General features: G+C 46.1%; 1 long non-coding RNA gene across 1 annotated transcript in view; it reads left to right on the top strand.

Moving 5' to 3' along the window:
- Positions 1-359: 359 nt before the first annotated feature.
- LOC137167685 (uncharacterized) overlaps positions 360-24454 on the top strand; it is a 61669-nt gene continuing 37574 nt past the window's right edge. Inside the window, exon 1 of the long non-coding RNA XR_010924167.1 lies at positions 360-616. This is a non-coding gene — a long non-coding RNA (uncharacterized lncRNA). The remainder of the gene's footprint in view (positions 617-24454) is intronic.

Genomic DNA, 24454 nt, shown 5'->3' with positions numbered 1-24454 from the left:
ACTACCACATGCAAGGTCCTCATACTTGTATTGCAGCATTTAGTGGTGTTAATAAGGAAAGAGAAAGAGGGGAAGAGACATATAGCCTTGTTTTTGTTTTGAGGAATGCTGTGTGCCCATAAATTTGCGGAAGCTGGATAGCGAGACTTCTGGTTGGGCCAAAATGACCCAGAAACTGGAAGCGGCAGGCATGGGGCATGCTCATTAGCTATTTGAAGCTATTTAGGTAACTTCCATTGTGGGCAAGCAGCCTGGCAGGACACACCCAGAGCTGGAACCAATGGGAGCTCAGGGGCAGGAGGAGGCGTTTATAAAGAAGAGGGGAAGCCAGACTGAAGGGAGGACTCAGTTGTGTGGAGCAGTACAAGGACCAGCAGGATTTGCTGTAAGTGAAAAGACTATATTCAAGGCCTTTGCCAGTTTGGGTTTAGACAGCATGTTCCATTAGCCCACTGAGGAAGAAAGAGGACTAGAATTGCTGCAGGCTGAACAAACTGCAGGCTATAGCGGTAGAGACTCACAAGGAGTGTGAAGGCGTTGGTGGAACTATTGCTTATTTCTCAACTTGAAGGAGCTGGTGTGCACTACCGACAACATTCCACAGCAACTGAGACAGGTAAGTCTGCCCCGAGAAGGCAGCATTTATATGTGCATGCACGAGTAACCCTTCTGCCAGTTGGAGTTGGCAGCAGCAAGGGCTGTGTTCAATATCGAGGGGTTCCTTTTCAACAATACAACACAAGTGGCTCAAGGCCCCACCCAGTAACCTGTGACAATTACACATCACCCCTTAGGCGCCTCTAGGAGCAATACTTCCCCTCTCGCAAGCACAGAGACTGCGTGTAGGAAAGAAACTTTTAATAAAAGGGGGAAAGTAACCCAGTGTTAACTTGGGAAAATGCTGCAAGCAGGGGTCAGATGCATAAAACCATGAGCAAAACACTCACCGCAGAGTACATTGGGTAGTGTCCTTTGCCTCAGGTTCTTACATCTAGCAACCAGAAGTTCCTTTGATGTGCTCTTCCCTTCACAGCACCCTGCTCACCGTTGTTGTCCTTAGTCAGTGCAGACCCAGAGTTCACACATGCAGCTGCAGAGTTCACCTCCCACCCTGGTTGGGGGAGAGGGGAAGAAAAGGCATCTTGCCGCTCGCCCTGCTGTCCAGTTGCTCTGCCAGCCGCCCTGGTTCTCTACTGTCACCTCTGCGGGTTGTTCTCTGAAGGTACTGCCCAGCTCTGTGATCTCAACTCTGTGATTTCAGCTCTAATGGTGACTGTCAATTCTTAGTGGGTGAACCTCAGTGCTGAAGCTGGGCAGGAACACAGTCCCACAAGTGATTTCAGCTCTAATGGTCACTGGAACAAAACAAGATTCCTGCTGGGTTGTTCATTAGTTGTATCTTTGAACAAGAGAGAGGAGCAGGTTAAACCCTACCTGGAACTTTTAGGCAGAACCCCACCTCCCAGCAGGAACACACTTCTTTTCATTCTCTCTGTCTTTCACAGAAGTCTGGTTCTGGTGTCTGATCCCCCTGCTTATTGAGTTCAGTTCAGGTGATGGTGACCTGCTCAATCAGGACAGACTGAGCATAGTTCTGCTGCCCTTCGCTCATCCAGTAAGGATAACAACAGTTCATTATCCCTGCATTCAAGTGAAATGAATTTGTAAAGTGATTTGTAACCCAACACGAGCCAAAGTCGATCACTTTGACATCAGCTTTGTCTGCTGTATGCTTGTAGAGAGGGGGTGTGTTCATGTAAATACAGTTTGGTTCTGCAGCCTCCCCCCAGTTCACTCTGCAGAGCAGAACTCATTCAGACCCTGCTTACACATGTAAAGATATTTTGCATTTGAACTTGACAGTGTAACAGGTATTACTAGGGGGATACATGCTTTGTAGCTTGTGTCAGCTGAGTTCATTACACATACCAGGGGCTTCTTGCCTCCCTCCTTTCCCCTGCACAAGCTCCCTGTGTGCCGCCTCTCATCCTCCTCTATTTCAGGGAGTCCCTGCAATTCTCCTCAAAGTCCCCTGCCACGTTTCTGTGTGCCTCCCTTACCGGGGTATCCAGTGTATCTCCCATGCCAGCCATTCTGTGTGCACCCTCATTCCCACTCCCCCATTCTCTCCTTTTCCTCCAGTGGCAGGGTGCCCTCATATCCCTTTCTCCAATGATAGGGACTTTGTGTGCCCCTCCTTTCCCCCAGGGCAGGGTCCCCCAATCTCCCTTACCAGGGGTTCTGGGTGCCCCTGACCATGGCCCCCATGATGTACACCATACCTCCCAGGGGCCTGGGTGTCATTCTTCTCTCCCCCTTCATCCCTCCCATATTTCTTCCTTCCAGATCGGAAGAGAGGAGCATACAGCTGGTGCCCTCTCCTCCCCCACTTCAAGAAGGTAGTGTGTTAAGAAGGAACGAAAGAAGCTTGCTGCTTCTTTTCTCCCTCTGGCTGAGTATTTGGGAGAGAAATTATTTCACTTGTGGTTTAGGATTTCAACATGTTACACTCTATTGGGAGAATGAGCTGGGTGGTGTTCCCTGCAAGCGTTAATGAGCGCTATCAATAGATGACAGCGGCTCCACGGGTAGTCCTTTCCCTCTTTCAATTTTCTGATTGTCCCCCAAATCAATAGGATTCTGGCCATTTATGCCAACCACTTTCCCTGAAATCTTGGCATTAAGTGGATGCAGTGTTCAGAAGTGATCATGTTACAAACTGAGAAATGCTCTTGGTTTGAATGCAAAGCCTTGCTAGAGCAGTCACAATCTTGTGGGGAACCCCCTGAAAATATTCTCTTTCAAGAGCTGTTATTGACAATACTCCCATTTGTTTCAAGGGTTACAAGTAAACTATCATGTAGTCATTCATCTATAGCTTCAGGAAACATTTTCCGTTAAGGATTTTGTCACACTCCTTCTATCAGAGATTTAACTCTGTATGTTTTCTACTTCCCTTCTGCCAAGTCCTGAGAAGACCAAGCTCTGCTTAGTACCACAGCGGAGTTTCAGGAATAGGAAAGTAATACTGTACCTGACATTAGCAAATTGAATGATCTCTCTGCATGAGACAGGCCAGAACACCTTTAGATGAGACACTGGTAGGGAAGCATAATTATTTCTGGTAGTTTCAGGAGTAGTCCCTTCAGTTCCATTATTATACTGTTATGCTGGAGTGGGTTAATGGCTGCCATCTTGTCTTTGATCTATGGGAAATAAAGCTGCCATTAAAGCAGATGGTCATGCTAGCCACCCCTCATTCAGGCTAAATAGGAGAGGCAATTACACTCCTTTGTGGAGTAAGATAGCTGAAACAACAAAAGCCCCATCCCCCAAGGCACTGGGCCATATGGGAAGGCCTGAGCAAGAACTAACTTGTGAAGAATAAGAAGGGTTTCCTGGGGATTGATTACAAACACAGGGTCTGAGGCACTGATTGCAGCTGTTTGTCTGTGGGTGTCAGAAGCAGAAAGCATCTGGAAAGCCAGGAGAAAGTGAACAGAAAGCCACAGAAGCAGTTGAGTGTGGCCCTGAGAAGGAGTTCCTTGGGGCACAGGACTGGCTGGAAAGGCAGACTTGGAAATTGTGAGCAAGGAAACTGCCTGCTGATTGTTCTTTCTTGAGGAAGGAGGGTCCAGTGGTTAGGGCAATATCCTAGGACTTAAGAGACTTGGGTTCAAGTCCATGCTCCTCCAGATACCCTCTGTGTGACCTTGGATATGTCACTTAGCCTGTCTTTGCCTCAGTTCTCCATCTGCGAAGTAGGAGTAATAGCACTATCCTACCCGCAGGGGTGTTGTGAGGATAAATACATTAAAGACTGAGGTGCTCAGACAATGCAGTAAGGGGCACCATATAAGTATGATAGTGTTCTGGGAAACAGGATTCTCTATACATTCATTGTGAACAAATAGGATTGGCTCAAAGAATCATATAATCAATTTCTCTTCCTATTGGAAACAACCCAGCAAGGCCCTGAATGTTGGCTAACTGCTCATTCCAAGGAGCAAAAATATTTTGTGTGTTTACTAAACTATATGTGTTGCTAAAGACTAAAAGTGACCAGTTCCTCAGGTGTCTCAGAGGTAAGTCATAGAGGTTCTCATGTGTGGCCATTGGGCATTTCCCATGTATTATTAGAATCCTAGTCCTGACAGTCACACACTGGACAGTACTGGATCCCTTAGCTTGTACTCTTTGACCCTCAATTCACAGCAATGTAGTCCCCAGGCATCCTCCTTTCACTACCTCCTTTTACAGAATAATCTATGTGAAACTCCTGAATAACCTAAAACCACAGAGATTTTAATAAAACACAAAAGTCTCTAGTCCTGCACTCTGAAACTGGGTGCCATCCGTGTCAAACTTCTAACAGCAAGGCTGATTAACCACCAGAACAAACTATTATGCTGTCTGGAGTGGCACACGATTGTGAGTGCCAGCCTAAAAGACATTCAAAGCCAACAGACAAAACTCTGTCAACCCTTTGAACCTACAGACTAACTCATTTGTGTATATGTGACAAAGTTTTGTCTGTTAGCTTTGAATGTCTTTTAGGACTAACCCAAGTTGACCCTGGGGATCTCTGCTTCTGTTTTGTAGCTCTGAGTCCAAACAGTAAAAGAGATGAAAAGCTTTCATGTTAGCCATTTTTATTTCCTTCTTCCAGAATTCAAGCTGATGGGATAAGCCCTTTTGCACATGTCTAATTAATGAAGTCTTTGTATTGTAATGTCCCGCAATGGCCCATTTAGTTTTGATAGGCCTTTTTTATGGGCTGGAGATAATCCCTCTTGACTGAGTTCATAGTTTTAGAGCAAACATTTTTTACAGTTCAAAAGCAAAAACTTAAATATTACTGTATGGCATGTGATAAAGAAATTGTAAGTGGGATTAATCCATGCGGCAACTTACAAACATTTCTGAAAGTCTAAACACATTGTTAGAAGTCCAATACTCCTCTTAACCATATTAACACACAGGTGAAACAGACTGGTTTCATCAATGAATTTGTTAGTGCTCAGCTGAGGCCTAAAACCTTGGCAAGAGCTGGCACCTGCCAGCATCATACGAACTACCAAAAGAAGTGGTGGATTCTCCATCTCTTGGTGTCTTCAGATCAAGATTTGGTCCCTTTGTGGAAGAGTTGCTTTGGCTAAGCCCAGTGAAGAAGTAACTGGATGAAATTCTATGGCCTGTTTTACACAGGAGAAGAGTCTAGATGAGCATAATGGCCCCTTCTGCCTTTTAAAATCTGAATCTGTGTCATTAGAGGAAAGTGAGCAATGTCTTACATTTCTAGAGAACTCTCTGTACCACATCCCATGCCAGATCTAGATTTCCAACCTCCTGTTCCTTTCTTGAAAGACTTGTCCACAATTGTTAAGTCTGTATCATCTGGAAAATCACCGTTTCAATGTTTGGATATACAAGCTGGCTCTAGATAAGAAAATAGTGGTAAAAATCTCTGTCATCTATGGAAAGTGGGGAGAGTCTAATGAGGTTAAACTGGGAGGGAGAAGAGGTGAAAGGGACAGAGTAAGACATTGAGGGATGAAACCAGGTGGGAAAAGAAAGAAATGAAGAGGAAAGAAACTACAATGGAAAAGAAAGGAGGGACTAAAAGTGTGAGATGGGGGGGGACAGTGATCCCATGGAGCAGTGCTCTGAAGCGTGCAAGAGCAGGGGGGCAGTGATCCCTTTCACAAGTTTTGCTCTACAGGAAGGGACTGAGGAGCTGCATCCAAGGTATGTCTCTACACAGCAAATGACAGCCCATGGCAGTGAGTCCTGGAGCAGTGGTTCCCAACCTTTTTGGCTCGAGGGCCACAGATATTATTAGAACCCTGAAAGGCCACCAGTCTCTGCCAGCAGCCCTTCTCCTGTCCCCCCAATGCAGCCAGACAGAAGGAGTATAGCGAGGAGGCTGCTTCCCTCCTCACTGATCTCCCGTCCCCCTGGCTGCAGCAGGGAAACCGAACATGTCCTGTAGCCCCATGCACTCCACCTGGGTCCCTAGGCAGTGGCTCCCTTCTGCAGCCAGGGAGACGGGAGATCAGTGCTGCCCTCCCTCTGGCTCCAGCAGGGACCCCAGCACCTTGGGACTCAGGCAAAGCACTTTGCCATGCTCCCTGCTACGAACAGGGGGAGAGGGGTGCTGATCTCCCTTAGGGGTTTTCTACGGCCTTACAGAAACACAAAATGATGGAAAAAATTTAAAATAAGTGTTAACAAGAAGGTGCAAAATGTGCCTTCTCTTTCCTGTTCTGCAGGGAACCCTCCCCAATGCAGCATCAGGATGAAAGAGAAGCTGCTAGTGCACATTAGTTATCTTGCTCACTTGGATGCCTCTGACGCAATAGCGGCCAGAAGTTGGCATGGAGCTAATTACCTAACATCAGCGAGGAACGGATTTACTACTGTGACCTTGGAGAGCAAGGGAGTGTGGAGAATGGGTGGTGGAGAGCACAATGTTTCGAGTGAAAAATCATGTGTGTAATCTACACATCATGCCCACAAGCCCAATAGCTGATTGATTTTTTTACAAGCTACACGGTGGTGATACACAGCAGCAGACTAGCTCTTACAGGCATACCGATTGCTCTAGCTGTGCTGGTGTGACTGGGTGTGCTACACCAATGTCCAACCTCCGTCCCTTCCCAGTGCCGGGCTCTGAATGGAAGGGAGGGCTAGGAAGCTGGACACAGCGTTTTGACAGTGACAAGACGGTAATTCTTGTGGTCAGTCACTGTTCCTGCTGCTTCCTTCCCTCCACCTCCTTTCTGTGAAGAGCTCTTCCTGAACCCACTCTGGATTGGGCTTCTCTGACAGCCCGACAAAAGTGGGAGGGGCTGGGTGCATTGTGTCTGGTTTTTTCCCTTCCTGGGTTGGCTTTCCTGTCCCCCAACTCCAGTGCTTAATCTGTGATGAAAGAGATTCTGGGGCTAAAGCAATTAGGTGCCAGGGCTCAAGCACTTTTTTCGCTTTCATAGCTGACGTGGCAAGCTTCGTAAGGTGCTGGAGCTAAGCCCTGGCATGAATTAAGCACTGCCCACCCCACTCTCCTACACACCAGATGGAGATCCTGGTCAGCAGCGCCTCCTTATGGCATATTCTAGAACTGTACCTCCCATTTTAACTTGCCCTTTGACCAAAACACTCACTGTACCCCTGTGTTAGACCTGCTTCTCTGGTCAACGTGAATATCACTATGCTTTGCATGAATAAACCCTAATACTAAAGTGTGGCTTTGTCCTGCCATGGCCCTATGCTTGCCACCTGTTTGGATGGCTCCTGCTGCAGAGGCTAGGAGTGGAGGAGCTAGGAGAGGCAGGTGCTATTCAAGTTTTCTATCATGGGAGACAGATCAATGCAGAATTGGAGAAAGGGAGGATTTTGTCATAAGAACATAAGAACGGCCATTCTGTGTCAGACCAATGGTCCATCTAGCCCAGTATCCTGTCTTCTGACAGTGGCCAATACCAAGTGCTTTAGAGGGAATGAATAAAACAGGTAATCATCAAGTGATCCATCTTGTCAACCATTCCCAGCTTCTGGTAAACAGCAATCCCTGCCTGTCCTGGCTAATAGCCACTGATGGACCTTATCTAGGTCTTATTTGAACCCGTTATAGTCTTGGCCTTCACAACATCCTTTGGCAAGGCATTCACAGGTTGACTGTACTTCCTTTTGACTGTTGAAGTACTTCCTTTTGTTTGTTTTAAACTGCTGACTATTAATTACATTTGGTGACCCCTAGTTCTTGTGTTGTGAGAAGGAGTAAATAGCACTTCCTTTTTTACTTTCTCCACACCAGTCATGACTTTATAGATATCTATCATTCCCCCATTAGTCATTTCTTTTGCAAGCTGAAAAGTCCCAGTCTTCTTAATCTCTCCTCATATGGAAGCTTTTCCATACCCCTAATCATTTTAGTTACCCTTTTCTATACTTTTTCCAATTCCAGTATATGTTTTTTTGAGATTGGGTGACCAGATCTGCATGCAGTATCCAAGATGTAGGAGTACCATGGATTTATAAAGAAGCAATACGATATTTTCTGTTTTATTATCTATCCCTTTCCTAATGATTCCCAACATTTTATTAGCTTTTTTGACTGCCGCTGCACATTGAGTAGATGTTTTCAGAGAACTATCTACAATGACTCCAAGATCTTTCTTGGTTGGGAAAAGTTAATTTAGACCCCCTCATTTATATGTATAATTGGGATTATGTTTTCCAATGTGCATTACTTTGCATTTATCAACACTGAATTTCATCTGCCATTTTGTTGCCCAATCACCCCATTTTGTGAGATCCCTTTGTAACTCTTCGGCGTCTACTTTGGACTTAACTGTGTTGAGTAGTTTTGTATCATCTGCGTATTTTGCCACCTCATTGTTTACCTCTTTTTCCAGACCATTTATGAATATGTTGAACAATATTTGTCCCAATGCAGTCCCCTGGGGGATACCACTATTTACCTCTCTCCATTCTGAAAACTGACCATTTATTCCTACTCTTTGTTGCTTATCTTGTAACCAGTTACTGATCCAGGAGAGAACCTTCCCTCTTATCCCATGATTGTTTACTTTGCTTAAAAGCCTTTGGTGAGGGACTTTGTCAAAGGCTTTTTGAAAATATAAGTACACTATTGGATCAGCCATGTCCACATGCTTGTTGAACCCCTCAAAGAATTGTAGTAGATTGATGAGGCATGATTTCCTTTTACAAAATGATCTGGAAAAAGGGGTAAACAGTGAGATGGCAAAATTTGCAGATGATACAAAAGATGTTGACTCTTCCCCCAACAAATCATATTAATGTATGTCTCGGATATTCTATTCTTTACTATAGTTTCAATCAATTTGCCTGGTACTGCAGTTAGTCTTACCGGCTTGTAATTTCCAGGATCGCTTCTGGAGCCTTAAAAAAAAATTGGCGTCACGTTAGCTGTCCTCCAGTCATCTGATACAGAAGCTGATTTAAATGATAGTTTACATACCACAGTAAGTAGTTCTACCATTTCACATTTGAGTTCCTTCAGACCTCTTGGGTTAATACCATCTGGTCCTGATGACTTATTACTGTTAAAATTATCAGTTTGTTCCAAAACCTCCTCTAATGCCTCCCCAATCTGGGACACTTCCTCAGATTTGTCACACAAAAAGAATGGCTCAGGTTTGGTCCCAGAATGGTGGGAACCATTGATGACGCTAGTAGTGGTGGTACTGCTGCAGCTGGGTAGGAGACTGGGTGGGATGGGGAATGAGACAGGAAGGGAAGGGACTGGCTTGATGGCGGGGGTAGAGGAAGTGGGAAGGGATAAAAATGGCAGCTCCACCATCTCAAAGGTTAACGGGTAAGTGGAGCCCCTATCAAAAACAGATGGAATGAAGGCTCACATTTTGTGTGTACTTTTAAGGTTGAATTTTGAACCTGAAAATGATCACGCACACATTGGGGATGGAAAGCTCCCTCTGAAGGCTCAAAAATCAGAAGGCAGGCAGCAAACATATATTTGGTTAACCTTATGATTCTGTGTGCCTGTCTCCATTCCTTTTGAACACTTGGGGTGCCCAAGGAATGAAGGATCAAGTCACACAATAATAGTCTCCTAGGCTGAGATCGTCAAAGGTAATGGGAAAAATGAAGTTTAGGAACCTAAATACCTTTGAGGATCTAGACCCTAGATCACACATCAAAATTGTTTTTCACTGAGACCTTAAAAACCTAGGATTTCAAACAAATTAAAGCAAATCCCCCTTCATCAGTGACCACTTTTCCTGGATAGTAGTCATCATCCTTGTAAAAGTAACATTAATACAAATTTACAGAACATGACATCTAGGTTTACAATTGAATTTTAAGTGTGGAATTTTTCCCAGAACTTGTCTGATCTTTAGTGTTCATCAAATAATTATTTTTGTGTGTTTTTCACTAATACTTGGGCAAATGAAACTAGTAAGTTAGCATCATTAGGGATTTGTCGCTCTGTCTTTTATTTTTTTTATACTATTCAGAGAGCTGCCCCTTAATTCATATCTGTGGGTGAAAAAGGGAAAGAGGGATTTTGGGGGCAGGAGAAGTGGGGGGCCAGAGATGTTTTCCATTTTTGTTTATAGAGTCCTCTAGGGTTGACCGGTCCTGAATTTCTAATGTAAAGGCAGACAAATTTTAAAAATGCCTTTCAAGCCATCTTTACACCTCCAAAAAGAAGGAAAAAAGTGCAGAAGGCCAATTATTTTCTTCGATTTCAGGTCACATTTAAAACATGGCAGTTCCCCACCCTCCTGAGCAGAGCCCTGGCAGTCAGTCAAATGAGAGAGACACAGTACACACTTGTAAAAAAAAAAAACCACTTCACATTGAAATGCAGTTAGTGACTGTAGGAAGAGAATGTTAGCATGGAATAAAATGAACCCCCATGGATTCAATCCATGCTCTTGGCAGATTGTGTGTGGAAATAAACAGCAGTTCCCTGAGACTCCTTGGCCAGAGCCCTGGCACTCTGGGAATTATGAGAGTCAGACCAGAATTTGGCTGCATTCTTCACAAATGGAATGTATAGACATGGTTACTTGGTGTCAGTGTTTCAGAGAAAAAGAATGCAAAGTATGCTAGTTAATAGCCCATATGTATTGCCTGTGTCCCCTGCCGCCCATCTCTGCCTGCAATTTTTAAGTCCATGTATGTAACCAAAAGAGAACATGAAGATGTAAAATGTCTTAAGATTTGCTAGGTCTGCTCATTTCTTCCTATATCTTTTTCCACCCTTTTCTTGAGAGTCAATTTACCAGTGGTTTCTTCAGGTGCTGCTTCTGTTTGCAAAGATTAGTCAATGAAAGATTGCAAAGATTAGTCAATCAAAGCACTGTAACTATGTCATCTGACTCCAAGGACCCAACCACAAACCAAATCCAGAACACTGAATTAATGTTTCTCTGAACCAGGGGGTCTAACTTAGCTGTTGCCACATGTGGCCTCCCACAGAGATTGATAGTGAGGGAGGGCCACCATTCCCTGGTGGGCGGAACCGGGAAGTGCGTGCCTTCCAGACCAGAAGCAAAGTGCGGGATAGGAACCGGAAGTACAAAAGGCGGACCCTGCCCGGCTGTGCCTCAGATGAGGCGGAGACAGATGCCTCCCGCCTGCTGCCAGCACCCACATATTGAATACTGCGTGCAGACCTGGCTGTCCCATCTCAAAAAAGATAAAGCAAGATAAAAAAGAAACTGCAGAGGGAATTGTGTTTTGATTGAGGAAAGCAAGCAGTTAGTAAAGTTAATCAGGATTCGTTATTCAAGCAAATTTACAAACATTTAAGCAGTCTCCACTGTGGGAGGAATCTGGACTCTTCCATGCTCTTTAGTGTCCTCACATGTGTATTGCATCTATGCACTTCTGGTCAATTCAGTTAGCATTTGATACCTCGAGAACGTAGAGAAGCAGAATGTAATTACCCCCAACTGATATTTAGCTTGCAGACTAGGCTTGATTGATGATTGCAAATGGTTTTACAGCTCCTGTGTGTGACAGCTACACAGTCCCCTGTCGTCATGGTGGGGGCAGTACTGCCACAGAAGGAACAATGCCACAAGAATAGTACAAGCATGGAATTTTCCTTTCTGTGGAAAAATTGAGATTTTGAAAAATTTCTTGTTCCGAATCAGAACCAGAATTTTTTTTGGAAACTTTTCATAGGAACGAAAGGGGAGAAAAATTCTGTTTTGGCAGAGCTGAAATGGCACATTTTGGCTTGCAAGCCGCCCATCTGTGGGGTGGGCAAGTTCACTGGCTGATGGCAATCCACTTGGTGGATGGGCGGGCTGCCTGATTCCTGGCTTACTGCCGGTTCCTGTTGGGCAGCTGAGTAGCTGATTAAGAGCCTGTGAACCCAGGCAGCCCCCTAGGTGGTCTTCTGGGGAATCTCGGAAGGCGGGAGGGCAACCTGCCAGGAAAACAGGCAGGATGGCCTAGCCTGGGTTGCTTGGTTTCTGTCAAATGTTTTGGCAGAATCAGCATGTTCCTGCGGAATGTTTGTTTTGCCAAATCAGCCTTTTCTGGTGGGGAAAACTGTTCCATCAGAAAACTTTTGACCGACTTTAAATGCCACTGACTGAAGCATCATCATCACCACTTCCTGCAGTGCCTGAGTTTGCCTTCTAAATACCACCTCCCTAATCTTGTGAGATCAGATGAGATCACTGCCCAAGGTGGTGTGGAAGTCCTGCAGCTCTGTTCTGAAGTGTCATAGGCAGTTATACAAATAAAACTAACATCCTTTTAGAAAATGAATATCTTTGAAGTTGGCAGCTGTTTTCACCCCCTCACTTTGTCGAACATAAATTATGCCAAACTACACCAAAGCCACTTAATTTTCATGTCTTTCTCCATTGCGCTGGGTTTATGATAGTCACTCAAGCTCCCACGTGTGACGAAGAATTGCAGTTTGACAAAAGGCTGGAACGTCATTCAAAACTAACTACTTCCAGGGGCTTGTTTTATGAATGATGACGACAAGAGCTGCTGGTTATGCAAAATAAACCCGTTCTGAATCATTGAGCCCTTCTGATAATGAGGTGCTCTTATGTTGCCAACCTGCTTGGTGGCTGCTTTATTTCCATTCTCATTTAGGCAACGGGAAACAATTCTTAAGACTTGTGGATTAATTTCAACTTCAGGATGATAAAAATGCTGCAACATTAGAAGAAGCATCTGCCTAATAGTGCAGGCAGCTACTGCCAATGCACTGAAGACCTCGTCTGAAGCACCCCTTCTATTCCAGTATTGGGGACCCTGGGTGACAGCACTGCCACCACACACACTGACCTCACATGTCTCTAGAGGCACTGCCCAGAGCCCCCGAGGAGGCTGCGTGGTGCAGGGTGCCGATCCCTTCTGGTGGCTTCAGTGCAAACACCGAGGTGGTGCATCTCACTGCCCTTGGTAACAGCTATTCAGGAGCAACAGCTGGGAACTGCAGAGAAGAGCCACTGCTTTGCCCCTCCCACTTTCTACCCATGCTTTGGAGGCAGTTATGGCCACAAAAAATCCACTGATGGCTGCATTTGAGAAATGCCTAATCATCAATCTATTGTCTGCTGTGGAGGGATTTTTGTGAGACAGGTCTGTATTTCATTCAGATGACTTTGGTTGCTGGGGCGTGAGCTACCTAAGTGGCTGACTTGGCTAACTACAGGAGAGGGGTCATGACTGAAGATCCAGACCAGAAGGAGATGCCTATCTCAGCCAGACACTGAAGCCCCCTCTCATGTCCCCGCTCCATTCCTCTGCATTTCACTCCAGGCTCACTTAATGTCTCCTTGCTCAGTGTGCTCTCTTGAGAATCTCTTCCTTAGGCACCGAACTTGCCCCATGCATTGTATGGGACACCTGGGTGCCTAACTCAGGGCTGAGGATTCCACTGCCTAGTGGTTAGGCACTGTAATATTGTGGATATGGCCTTTCAGTACCTCAGTTCTCCACCTGTATAATGGGAATAATAGTACTTTCTTACCTCATGGGGGTTGTGACCCTTCTGTGCCCAGGGCAGCCACCTGCGAATGCCAAGGTCAGGGCAGGCTGCAAAAGGAGAGCAGATTCTTCCAGCACTGGTGGGTGGCACTGAAGCCAGACTTCCCAACCAGCCACAAACTGTGCTTCTGATTCCCCACACTGGTTATCAAGAAGCCAGTCCACAAATACACACAACCCCCTTTACTGCATTCCAGTCTCCGGCTCCCAATCAGCCACTAGGTCCAGTAAAGAGACCAGTTATTTAAACTCTGCTCTTTACTAAAAAGGTTCCCTCTGACCCCAAAGGGTCAGCCACAGCACCAGATCAATATAAGTTTGGATCTTACCCAAAATACCACGCTGCCAGCCAATCCTTTAGTAACTAAAACTAAAGGTGTATTATAAAAGAAAGAAACAAACCATAAGAGAAATGTTAAAGGCTTAAAGTAATCAGATACATACAAATGATTAAAAGTCCATGCACATCAGGTTTCTAGAAGAATTGTGGAGTTTGTATGCTTGTACAGTTCCTCTGGCGTACATCCAGTATCTGGATGGGTCTTAACCCTTCAGTTCAGTTGCAGGTGAATTGATCCAGAGGCAGGTATGTGTCTGTAGCTGAACAGGAACAAAAGACAAAATGGATTCCCCAGGCTCTGCCTTATATACCTCCTGGCCATGCTGTTTGTGGAGTTTTACAGGCACTAAAATGGAGTCTAGAGTCACATGGGCAAGTCCTGGTGACTTATCAGGTATATCCCTGGCTTCTCCCCCTGGGCCCCTTGCACCTGGGAATGTCTTAATGGGCCATTAAGCAGGCTAGTGCTGCAGCCATCCTGTCTGAGTAGTTACCCAGACAGCACAATTTGAAATGCTGATATATCAAACATATCCATAACTTCCATCTCACACATAACACATGAACATAAACATCATCTTACTTAGCACATTATAGCCTTTCTAACCGTACCTGACATGGCATATCTCCCATGAATTATTATGAGTTCGACATATTGATGTCAAACAATATACTAAATGCCCCCTCCCCCGATCCAGCCAGCGTGACGGGGGTGTTGTGAGGATACATTAAAAGACACTGAGGTGCACAGCTCCTTTGGTAATGGGGATCATATAAGTACAAGTACACTTATAAATTTGGTGGATGATACCAAGCTGGGTGGGGTTGCAAGTGCTTGAGAAAATAGGATTAAAATTCAAAGTGATCTGGACAAACTGGAGAAATGGCCTGAAGTAAATAGGATGAAATTCAATAAGGACAAATGCAAGTACTCCATTTAGGAAGGAACAATCAGTTGCACATATACAAAACGGGAAATGACTGCCTAGGAAAGAGTACTGCAGAAAGGGATCTGGGGGTCATAGTAGATCACAAGATGAATATGAATCAACAGTGTCACACTGTTACAAACAACCCAAACCTCATTCTGGGATGTATTAGCAGGACTGTTGTAAGCAAGACACGAGAAGTGATTCTTCCACTCTATTCTGCACTGATTAGACCTCAACTGGAGTATTGTGTCTACTTCTGGGTGGCACATTTCAGGAAAGATGTGGACAAATTGGAGAAAGTCCAAAGAAGAGCAACAAAAATGATTAAAGATCTAGAAAACATGACTTATGAGGGAACATTGAAAAAACTGGGTTTGTTTAGTCTGGAGATGATGATAACAGTTTAGGCTGGAAATTAGGAAAAGCTTCCTAACTGTCAGGGTAGTTAAGCACTGGAATAAATTGCGTAGGGAGTTTGTGGATCTCTATTATTGGAGATTTTTAAGATCAGCTTAGACAAACACCTGTCAGGTATGGTCTAGATAATGCTTAATCCTGCCTTGAATGCAGGGGACTGGACTAGATGACCATGCGATGTCCCTTCCATCCTATGAGTCTCTGACTCTATCTAAAATAACAAGTTGACAACAAAGAGTCAAAGTTCTCCCAGCACCTGAATCTGGGGTTATGGTTTGTGGCCCATGTCTAGCTTCTAGGGAGTCAGATCTGATGCTTCCTGTGTTGGGGCATATAAACCCAACAAAAGGCAGGAGAGGGTTATTGGGCTACTGGATGCCCAATCAGCCCATCCTGTGATATCTGGGGCAGGACTCAGGCTACCAAGGACGAGTTAAAAGTCCCTGCTCAGTTGGAGAGAAGAAGATAGGGACAGCGGATGTGGAGCTCTCGCTATGGGGAAGAAGGTTGGCTTGGGCAAGACTGATCAGGACTCCTGAGGGAAAGATGTTTGGTTTTTTGTATTTGTTTTGGACTTTGGGTGCCCCAAAGGGGTAGATCTGTAAGTGACCAGGCCATAAGGCTAAGTCAATGCAGCCTGGAAGGTGTTGGAGGCTGGGCAAAGCCATGGAAGATCAACAGGGAAAATGCATCTGATTGACGGCTACACTGCACAGTGCTGCGAGGGGGCGCTCTGCAAAGGATATGCTGTGTATTATGCTTCCCCGCCTCCCCCCTCGACCCAAAAGAGAAGGTGCATTGTGTAGCAAACAATCTAATGTGGTTGACAGTAAGAACTGAAGAGAGTGACACTTCCTGCCAGGCTGGTCTCTTTGCAGTTGGGAACTGTCACGGTGGCACAGGGCGCTAATCAGCTAATGCTGAATGGATAGAAATATTAATTGGTGGAATTTCCCTCTGGACAAGTTTACGGTGCTGATGCTGATCTTGCTACTGAAATATACTTGAATCCAGTGGGAATTTCTTCATATTTCTTTATGTTCAATGCTCTAGAAAATGTAAATGGGGTTTTGTTTCTCTGAAATTAAACTGTGACTTTCTTATTTAGCTGATTTCATCATTACTGAGGTTATCACAGAGATAACAGTTTACAGAGAGGTGAAACCTGTGCTAATCTGTGTTTTATGGGGACTGGAAATGGGATGGGAGGAAGGAAAATGGTTTAGTTAGTAGTGTGAATAGCAGAGAATTAAGAAAAAGCAGGAGTTTGGTTTTGAACTATCCTTTTGCAGAGTTCAGGGAGTGTGTGTTTGTGCACAGGTTTTTGTTCAAGCCCATCTTTAATTTAAAATGTTATGGGAACTTTGTATCTATAGAGAATTGAGGGATATTTGACCTTCTACCCCATCTTCCCCCCCCACCCCACCCCACCCCACCCCCACCCTCCAATGCGTTTTGGGTATATTTGAACTGTTGCCACAAGACACTGAGGTTTCTATAGAAATGCTAAAAATAGCTCTGAGGTTCTCAGCAGCTATTTGTTTGTCTCCCCAAATCCTGAGGTAACCCCCCCCCACCCCAACTTCTTTCCCATCCCAGATGCATACTGAGGTGAAGTGGTTATTTATCATGACTCAGCTCTGTAGGAAGAGTGCATCCGCAACAGTCTGATTTTGAAGAGGGAAGGGAACTTACTAAAATGAGTCACTCCTTTGAAAGACAACAGCCATCCCCTCTTCCTCCATAGCACATGGTTTGCAATGATAAATGCCAGGATGATGCAGAGGGTATGTTGGACTGACAGACCTGTAGACTGCCATTCTCAGCTCTCCACATCCCCTGCCCTGGAGGGACCCTCTAAAGGGGTGAGAGACATTTAATTTCCATGGGTCAATAACCCTTTGGTTCCTCTGACATTATCAAATGAGGGGACCCATTAGTATTTTTAGTGATGCCTGCATGAAACTGGAGTGAGATCCACTCAAGTCATTTCAGACAGGGCCATTAAATAGCTGTGAGATGGTGACAGTTTTTTGGGCTACTGAAATGGGGTAGATTTGAACCAGAGACCAAATATTAAAATTCTCCCTCGAGCCACTCAGTGACTTAGGAATGAAACGTTCTATGGGCTGTATTAATGAGGCTGTGTTTGTTCCAGCCCTGATTTCCCTAACAAAAAGAGTGATTTCTTCCACTTTTCTATTATACCGTCTTCTCCTAATTCTCCTATCCCTGTGGTATCTGAGCACCAATCTCTACTCCCAAATGACAGTGTGGCGGGGTGCTTACCCCGCACCTGCCAGGAAGGGGTTAAGAGGGCGGGGGAGAAGCAGCTGATGGGAAGGAGCCATGGGATAACCAATCAGGGCCCAGGAACCTGATGTAAAAGGGAGTTGCAGACCCAGGCAGAGCAGAGGCAGTCACTCCCAGAGCTCAGGGAGGGAGGGAGGGCTGGCTGTCCTGCAGGCTAAAGGAAGGCAGCACCCTGGATAGCGCAGTGGTTGACTGCCGGGGCTCTGGGTGAGCCGGAGGCCCTGATACAAAGGCAGAAGAGGTACTGGGGCTGCGGGGAAGTGGCCCAGGGAAGTCTGTTAAGGAGTTGGGGGAAGAGGCGGTGCAAGGTGACTGCACACAGGGTCCCTGGAGAAGTGGGCGGGCCTGGGTCCCTCCCTGCCTCCCCCAGACCGCCAGCGGAGTAGAGGTGGACTGCGGCAGCCACTGAAGTAAGTGGCGGAGCCAGGACTGTCGAATCCCTCGGAAGGAGGGGAACACGGGTTGTGGCTCAGCTGGTGGAGGGCTGAGTCCGGAAGAAGATGCTGTGGATCCTGTTGGCCGCGAGAAGGAATACCAGGGAACTTTGGGGAGAGTTACAGCACAGGCTGCGGACGGGGATGGGGCGGCTGCTTGAGCTAATTCCCAGACCACCAGCAGGAGGTGCCAGTCCAGCGGTGAGTGTTGTGAGTCCATCACAGACACCCTGGTTTCCATCACTGGATCCAAATAAATCACTTAACTTCACACTCATGTTGACAGATGCCAGATAAAACAATGCTAAGTTTTGGTCTTTGCCCGCCCTCTCTGAACCAAGCCCATGTAAACATGGTATTAGAGTGTTACCAGGTGCCACATCACTGCTCTAAAGTCTGTAAAGACTTCAGAAGGTAATTATATCCTTGCAGTCCCTCCGTACTGAGCCGAGTCTGTGTGACAGGCCACCTTCAAATGTCTCTTTGTTCACTTGTTGTTTGTTCTCCAGCTAGCTGTAATTGTTCTGTAATCTCTTGGGAGAGAGTTGCATGGGCATTTGCTGACTCAAGACAAGAGCAACCCTTGTCTTAAAGGCACCAGTGTTGGAAGATCCTGTAAGGGTGGCATTTAGGGTTTGACACTTTCATCATATTTTTCTCCCATAACGTTTTGTGTGTCAGTTTAGCTTTGCGAATATAATTAATAGATTCCAAGGTTATAAGCGACCCATGTGATCATCTAGTCTGAGCTCCTGTATAACAGGCCAAAGCACATCCCCAAAGTAATTATTAGAGCAGATCTTTTTTAAAAATATCCAGTCTTGATTTAAAAATTCAGTCATGGAGAATCCATCATGACCCTTGGTGAAGTGTTCCAATTGTGAATTACTCTCACTGTTAAAAATTGACGCTTTATTTCCCATCTTACTTTGTTCCAACCATTGGATTGTAGTTTACTTTTCTCTGCTAAATTGAAGAGCCCATGATTAAATCTTTGTTCCCCATATAGGTACTTATATACTGTAATCAAGTCACCCTTTAACCTCCTCTTTGTTAAGTTAAATAGGTTGAGCTCCCTGGGTCTTACTATAAATGATGTTTTCTAATCATTTAATCATTCTTGAACCCTCTCCAATTTATCGACATCCTTCATGAACTGTAGGCACTAGAACTGGGCACAATATTCACAGCAGAAGTCATACTAGTGCCAAATACAAAGATAAAATAACCTCTCTGCTCTTACTCAAGAGTCCCATGTTTTAAAAAAAAACCAAAAGGAAGTACTTTTTCACCCAATGCATAGTCAACCTGTAGAACCCAGGGCATGTTGTGATCCCTTCAGGTTGATTTACATAGCAGTAATCACTTTCTCACTGAGCTGGGAGGGAAAACAGTATGGGGGGAGGAAAACACACAAAGCAGAGGGGAGAAAGACTGCAGTGCGAGACAGAAGAACCATGCACTGCTACAGACTGGGGACCGACGGGCTAGGCAGCAGTTCTGCAGAAAAGGACTTGGGGGTTACAGTGGATAAGAAGCTGGATATGAGTCAGCAGTGTGCCCTGGTTGCCAAGAAGGCTAACGGCATATTGGGCTGCATTAGTAAGAGCATTGCCAGCAGATCGAGGGAAGTGACTATTCCCCGCTATTCGGCACTGGTGAGGCCGCATCTGGAGTATTGTGTCCAGTTTTGGGCCCCCCACTACAGGAAGGATGTGGACAAGTTGGAGAGAGTCCAGCGGAGGGCAACGAAAAGTCCCTGCTCAGCCGGAGAGAAGAAGACAGGGACAGCGGATTTAACCTCCTCTTCCCAAATGCAGCAGTCCCTGCTTGGCTGTGGCTTCTCTTATTGGCTGGAGTCTCTGGCCTCGGGGGGAAAACTGCAGAGAGCTGCTGGCCAAACACTCCTCCTACAGCTCTGCCAGTGCAGCCAAGCTCAATTTAGACTGGTTCACCAAACCGTTATGCTCTCATTCAAATCCCTCCTAAAAAAAAAAGAGTGCTTTCCCTTTAAGAGCAGGGCAGGCTGGGAACCCTGGCTAGGCTATAAAATAAGAGTTACCAGAGAGGAGTCATTCTGGGACAGTCTCTAGTAAAGGAAAGTTCAGCATCCCGCCCGGCAGTAAAGAACCCCAGTTTGGAGGCATGTGTCATGTTTGTTTCTTTCTCTTGTGGCTGATAAACTGGGATTTAGCCTTTTCTCACTCAGCACCTTGTAGGTGTTAAGCTCTTGGGTCCAGTGGGTTATGTTTAAAAATAATTAAACCCTTTCTGGTAACCTTTAGGCTGTTGAACATGTTGATTTCATCATAATGGTCCCTTCTGGCCTTAATCTATGAACCTGCGTGCATGTGCCATGACTGAGTAACCATGGAGATTATTGCTGTATGACTGCTTTTCCCTCCCCACTCTTCGTTGCTCTACCCCAGGTTCCCAACCTGGAGTGGAGGGTGCCAAAGATTGCAGGGGGTCCGTGAGGCTTCAGTAATATTGAGGTCATTTAGTCCCTTGAGTGGTGCGCCAGCTGGAGGGGAGCAGCCCTGGCCAGCTTGCCAGCACCTGCCGCCTTCATTACCATGGGGCATCCCTACCATCCATCCATGAGGTATGGGAGGAGGCGGGGCCACATGAGGCATGCGGTGGCGACTGTGCCAGGGAAGGCTTCGCTTCTTACTCAGATGAGAGTAATTGATTATTAATTATTGTTTATGTAATTGAGTGTTGTTATCATTACATGTGTTTATAGGGGTTATGTGTGTTCATAGCTGGGGAGGCGGTGGGGGAGGGCGTGTTTTACCTACTGTTAACTAGTGGGGCTTTCACTCGGAAAGGCTGGGAAACCCGTCTTACTCATTGTGTCAGATCTAAAGTTTGACTGTAAGTTCTGTGGAGCAGGGACTGTGCTCGTTACTTGTTGTAGGGTAGTAAAAATAGCCTATAGAAGAGCCCCTTCTTATTATACTTCTGGACCCCTCTCACAGCTCTGCCAATGCACCAGTCCAGACCTGCAACAGCGCCTGCTATTGCAGGCACAGATCTCTCTTGAGCAGAGACTACATTATGTAACTAATACATTAGCAACAGCGCAGGTGAGTTCTTCTTGAGCCTGCCTGACAACATAGCTGCTCAGCAGCTGAGTTCTCTGTGGATGTGTGCGATGAATTCGGCTCCAATACATTCAGGTAGCAACTGCTTCTTGTGATTGAACTAGAACTCCTTATTTGTTCCCCATTATGACCAGCTCTCTGAGAGCTGACCATTGGAGCATTGCATGCAGTAGACAAGCGTGAAAGATACTGCAGCGAGAGATGCCCAGCAAAAATCTAGACAGAAGCTAGACTATTTAAAATGTGTTCCTTCTGATCCTCTTGCTGATGGTTGTAATTGTCGTGCAGAGCCACAATATCATCTTTCACCTGGGCGTTGAGGCCATGTCTACACTGCAATTAAAAACCTGCAGCTGGCCTGTGCCATCTCACTCAGGCTAAGGGGCTGTTTAATTGCAATGTAGAGTCTTGGGCTGCAGCACGGACCGGGCTCTGGGACCCTGCGAGTCCCAGAACTCAGGCTGCAGCCTGAGCTGGAACATGTACATTGCAGTGCGGTTATACCCTCAGAGGTCCCAGAGCAGCCTTCTCTCTAGCCTGGACACTGGCTTTTCCAGCACAGTGATGTGTAGAGGAGTATTTAATTTTAAAGGATTAAAAGGCGTGGGAAGGAGGAAATAGGTAAGTATTTTCGGTGGTGAACTTTTCTCCCCATTCTCCATCCATTTCTCTTCTGTTTCTTTCCCTTCATATTTATAGGGAAGCAGTTTTGGACCATCCCAGCCTGGCACTGCCTTTCTGCTTTCCTGCAAACAAACGAGAAGAGAAAAAGGATCAGAACGTGTAGGGGGCTAACAGATCTCAATGAGGACCTGTTAAACGCTGGGCACTCTTGCATGGAATACTGTATGCAGTCTGAGTCTCAGATGCAGTGTAGAGTGAAAAGGGCAATGAAAATAGCTAGATCAAGGAAGACGTCCGGATGGACTTACATACATGAACAAATGGCAGAGAATGATTCCATAGACTAGAAAAGGTGACTAAGTAGAGGAGACTTTAGTCAGGTATTTCTGATTATGGCAGGTCTGGTAAAACTGATCAGTCCCTGTTGTATACACTGGCCCATAATGTAACTGCAAGGGACAGTGACGTAGGAGGCGATGGTCAAGTTTGAATGCTCAGTTAGAAAGAGGTAAACTAGTGGTTCCCAACCTGTGGCCTGTGGGCCACACGTGGCCTGTGGAGTCTTTCAAAGTGGCTGCTGCTCCCCTCCCACTGGCTGCAGTGCCCAGATGGAGCGCGTTGCCATGCGACTACAAGACCAGTGCAAGCTCCTTGCTGCAGCCAAGGGGACAGGAGATCAGCGCTCTCCTCCCCCCCGGCTGTAACAGGGACCTCATGCGGCAAAGCGCTCTGTCTGGGTCCCTAGATGCTGGGGTCCCTGCTGGAGCCAGAGGAAGGGGAGCACTGATCTCCCGTCTCCCTGGCTGCAGAAGGGAGCCACTGCCTAGGGACCCAGGTGGAGCGCACAGGGCTACAGTGTGGTTTCTCTGCTGCAGCCAGGGGGACGGGAGATCAGCGAGGGACTCCTTCTGTCTGGCTGCAGTGGAGAGTGGGGGTAGGGGAGCAGCTGCTGGCGGAGACTGGTGGCCCTTCAGGGTTGTAAAAATGATATTTGTGGCCCTCAAGCCAAAAAGCCTGGGTGGGAACCACTGAGGTAAACGTATAATTAAGAGAGAGTCCTTCGTGCAGAGTATAGTTGCCCTATGGAAATCATAGCTTCAGAAAGACAAAGTCAAATACGGTGGCTAGCTCTAAAGAGTCTGGGTAATATTATAATCTGTAATAGTCAGAGCCGTAGACTTGAATCTCAAATCCAAACCATTGGTGCAACTTACCCAGGGATGTGGTGGGTCCTCCATTATTTGAAATATTTAAATTAGGTCTGGATGTCTTTTTTAAGAGACACCGTAGCTTAACCAGAAATCATGGTTCAGAAGTTACTGGGTGAGGTTCTCTGGCCAGTGTTAAGCAGGAGGTCAGACTAGATGATCATAATGGTCCCTTCAGGTCTTAGAGTTTAGGAATCTATAAGCTGGGTTCAGTTCTGACCCTGGGCAGAGTTAGGAATGAATTGGGCTTGATTTATGGGTTTGCCCCAAAACTAAAAGAGAGAGAGAGACAACTCAGCATCTCTCACTGAGCTTTGCTTTGAGATTTTAAACTTATTTGAGCAAAACAAACTTGGAGTTGCAAGCCCCAGGGAGGAACAAAAGTGAAGGATGTTCACATGATCCCTGCAAAGGAGATCAGATAAGAGTCACATACCCCTGTAAGGCTATTTATAATTATATCTGCTAAGATGAGGGAAATTTAATCTCATGATTCAGGGTCAGTAAGGAATACCACTCTTCCTCAAATGGGTCTTCTGAGACATTTGCCTTCCTCCAAGGTATTGGCTCTGGTCCCTTGTAGAGGCAGGTACCAAAGGGACACCTGGTCTGATCTGAGGTAGCTAATCCTATATAGAACACTGTGTTTAACCTTACTTTGTCCCGTTTCATTTGCTAGGATCTTGTGACTAATAGATTCATAGAGTTTAAGGACAGAAGGGACCATTGTGATTCTTGTCTGACCTTCTGCATAGCACAGGCGTTAGAATCGCTCCCAGTGATTCCTGCAGTGCAGGGATATTGCTGTCTCCAGCACCGGTCACTCTGATTTCAGGCTCAGAGAATGAAGCACACCGGCCAGGCCTTGGTATTCTACACTGCCATGGACAGAGCCCAGGTAATCCCACGCAGCACTGTGTGGAGTGTGCTCACCTCTGTGCGAGGGCCAAACACTGTTCAGTCATGACTCCCCTGGCCTTACGTGGCTGTGCCCACAAGTGCTGAGGTTCTCTTATCTAGTGCTTTTCAGAAGGCCGGGAGTTGTGATGTGTGCCTTGAAGGGGGTGGTGGGGGGCACATGTGGGATGAGGGCCCGCAGGGTCTGAATAGGAAAGACCCTGGGAATGCCCCATTTTTAGTGGCAAAGAATGGCTTTGGCAGAAGCCGTCTCTTGTAAATTACCTTCTCCTCCCATGCTCAGGGTCTCCGTTCTCTTTCATCTGCGCTGATTGGTCTCTGATCCTCCCTCATCCATGGTCAGCTTCAGGCTTCTCTTCTTCACTCCCCTTCCGCAGAAGGATTTTGGAAATGGCACTAAAGAGCGTCACAATCTTAAGGCTGCTGCATCTGCCCTTCACTGCAACCAAACGAAGAGGGGGATTGAAGTGCTGTCAACTCTTGCCATTTTCAGCATGAGTCTTGGGATATTTGGTACAGTCCGGCTGTGCCCGAGCACTTCTCAGGGAGTTTCGGCGGGAGCCCCGCTGTCCCCGTGGTGGAACGCTCTGCCACTGTTAGGAGGGCCCTGGGGTGGGATGCGATG

This window comes from Emydura macquarii, unplaced genomic scaffold (assembly GCF_026122565.2).
Source record: "Emydura macquarii macquarii isolate MOO-44397 ecotype Brisbane River unplaced genomic scaffold, CSIRO-AGI_Emac_v2 contig_2960, whole genome shotgun sequence".
Taxonomy (NCBI): Eukaryota; Metazoa; Chordata; order Testudines; family Chelidae; genus Emydura; species Emydura macquarii.
Note: the sequence above shows the minus strand (reverse complement) of the source record. Positions and strands in the feature narration are given on the sequence as shown.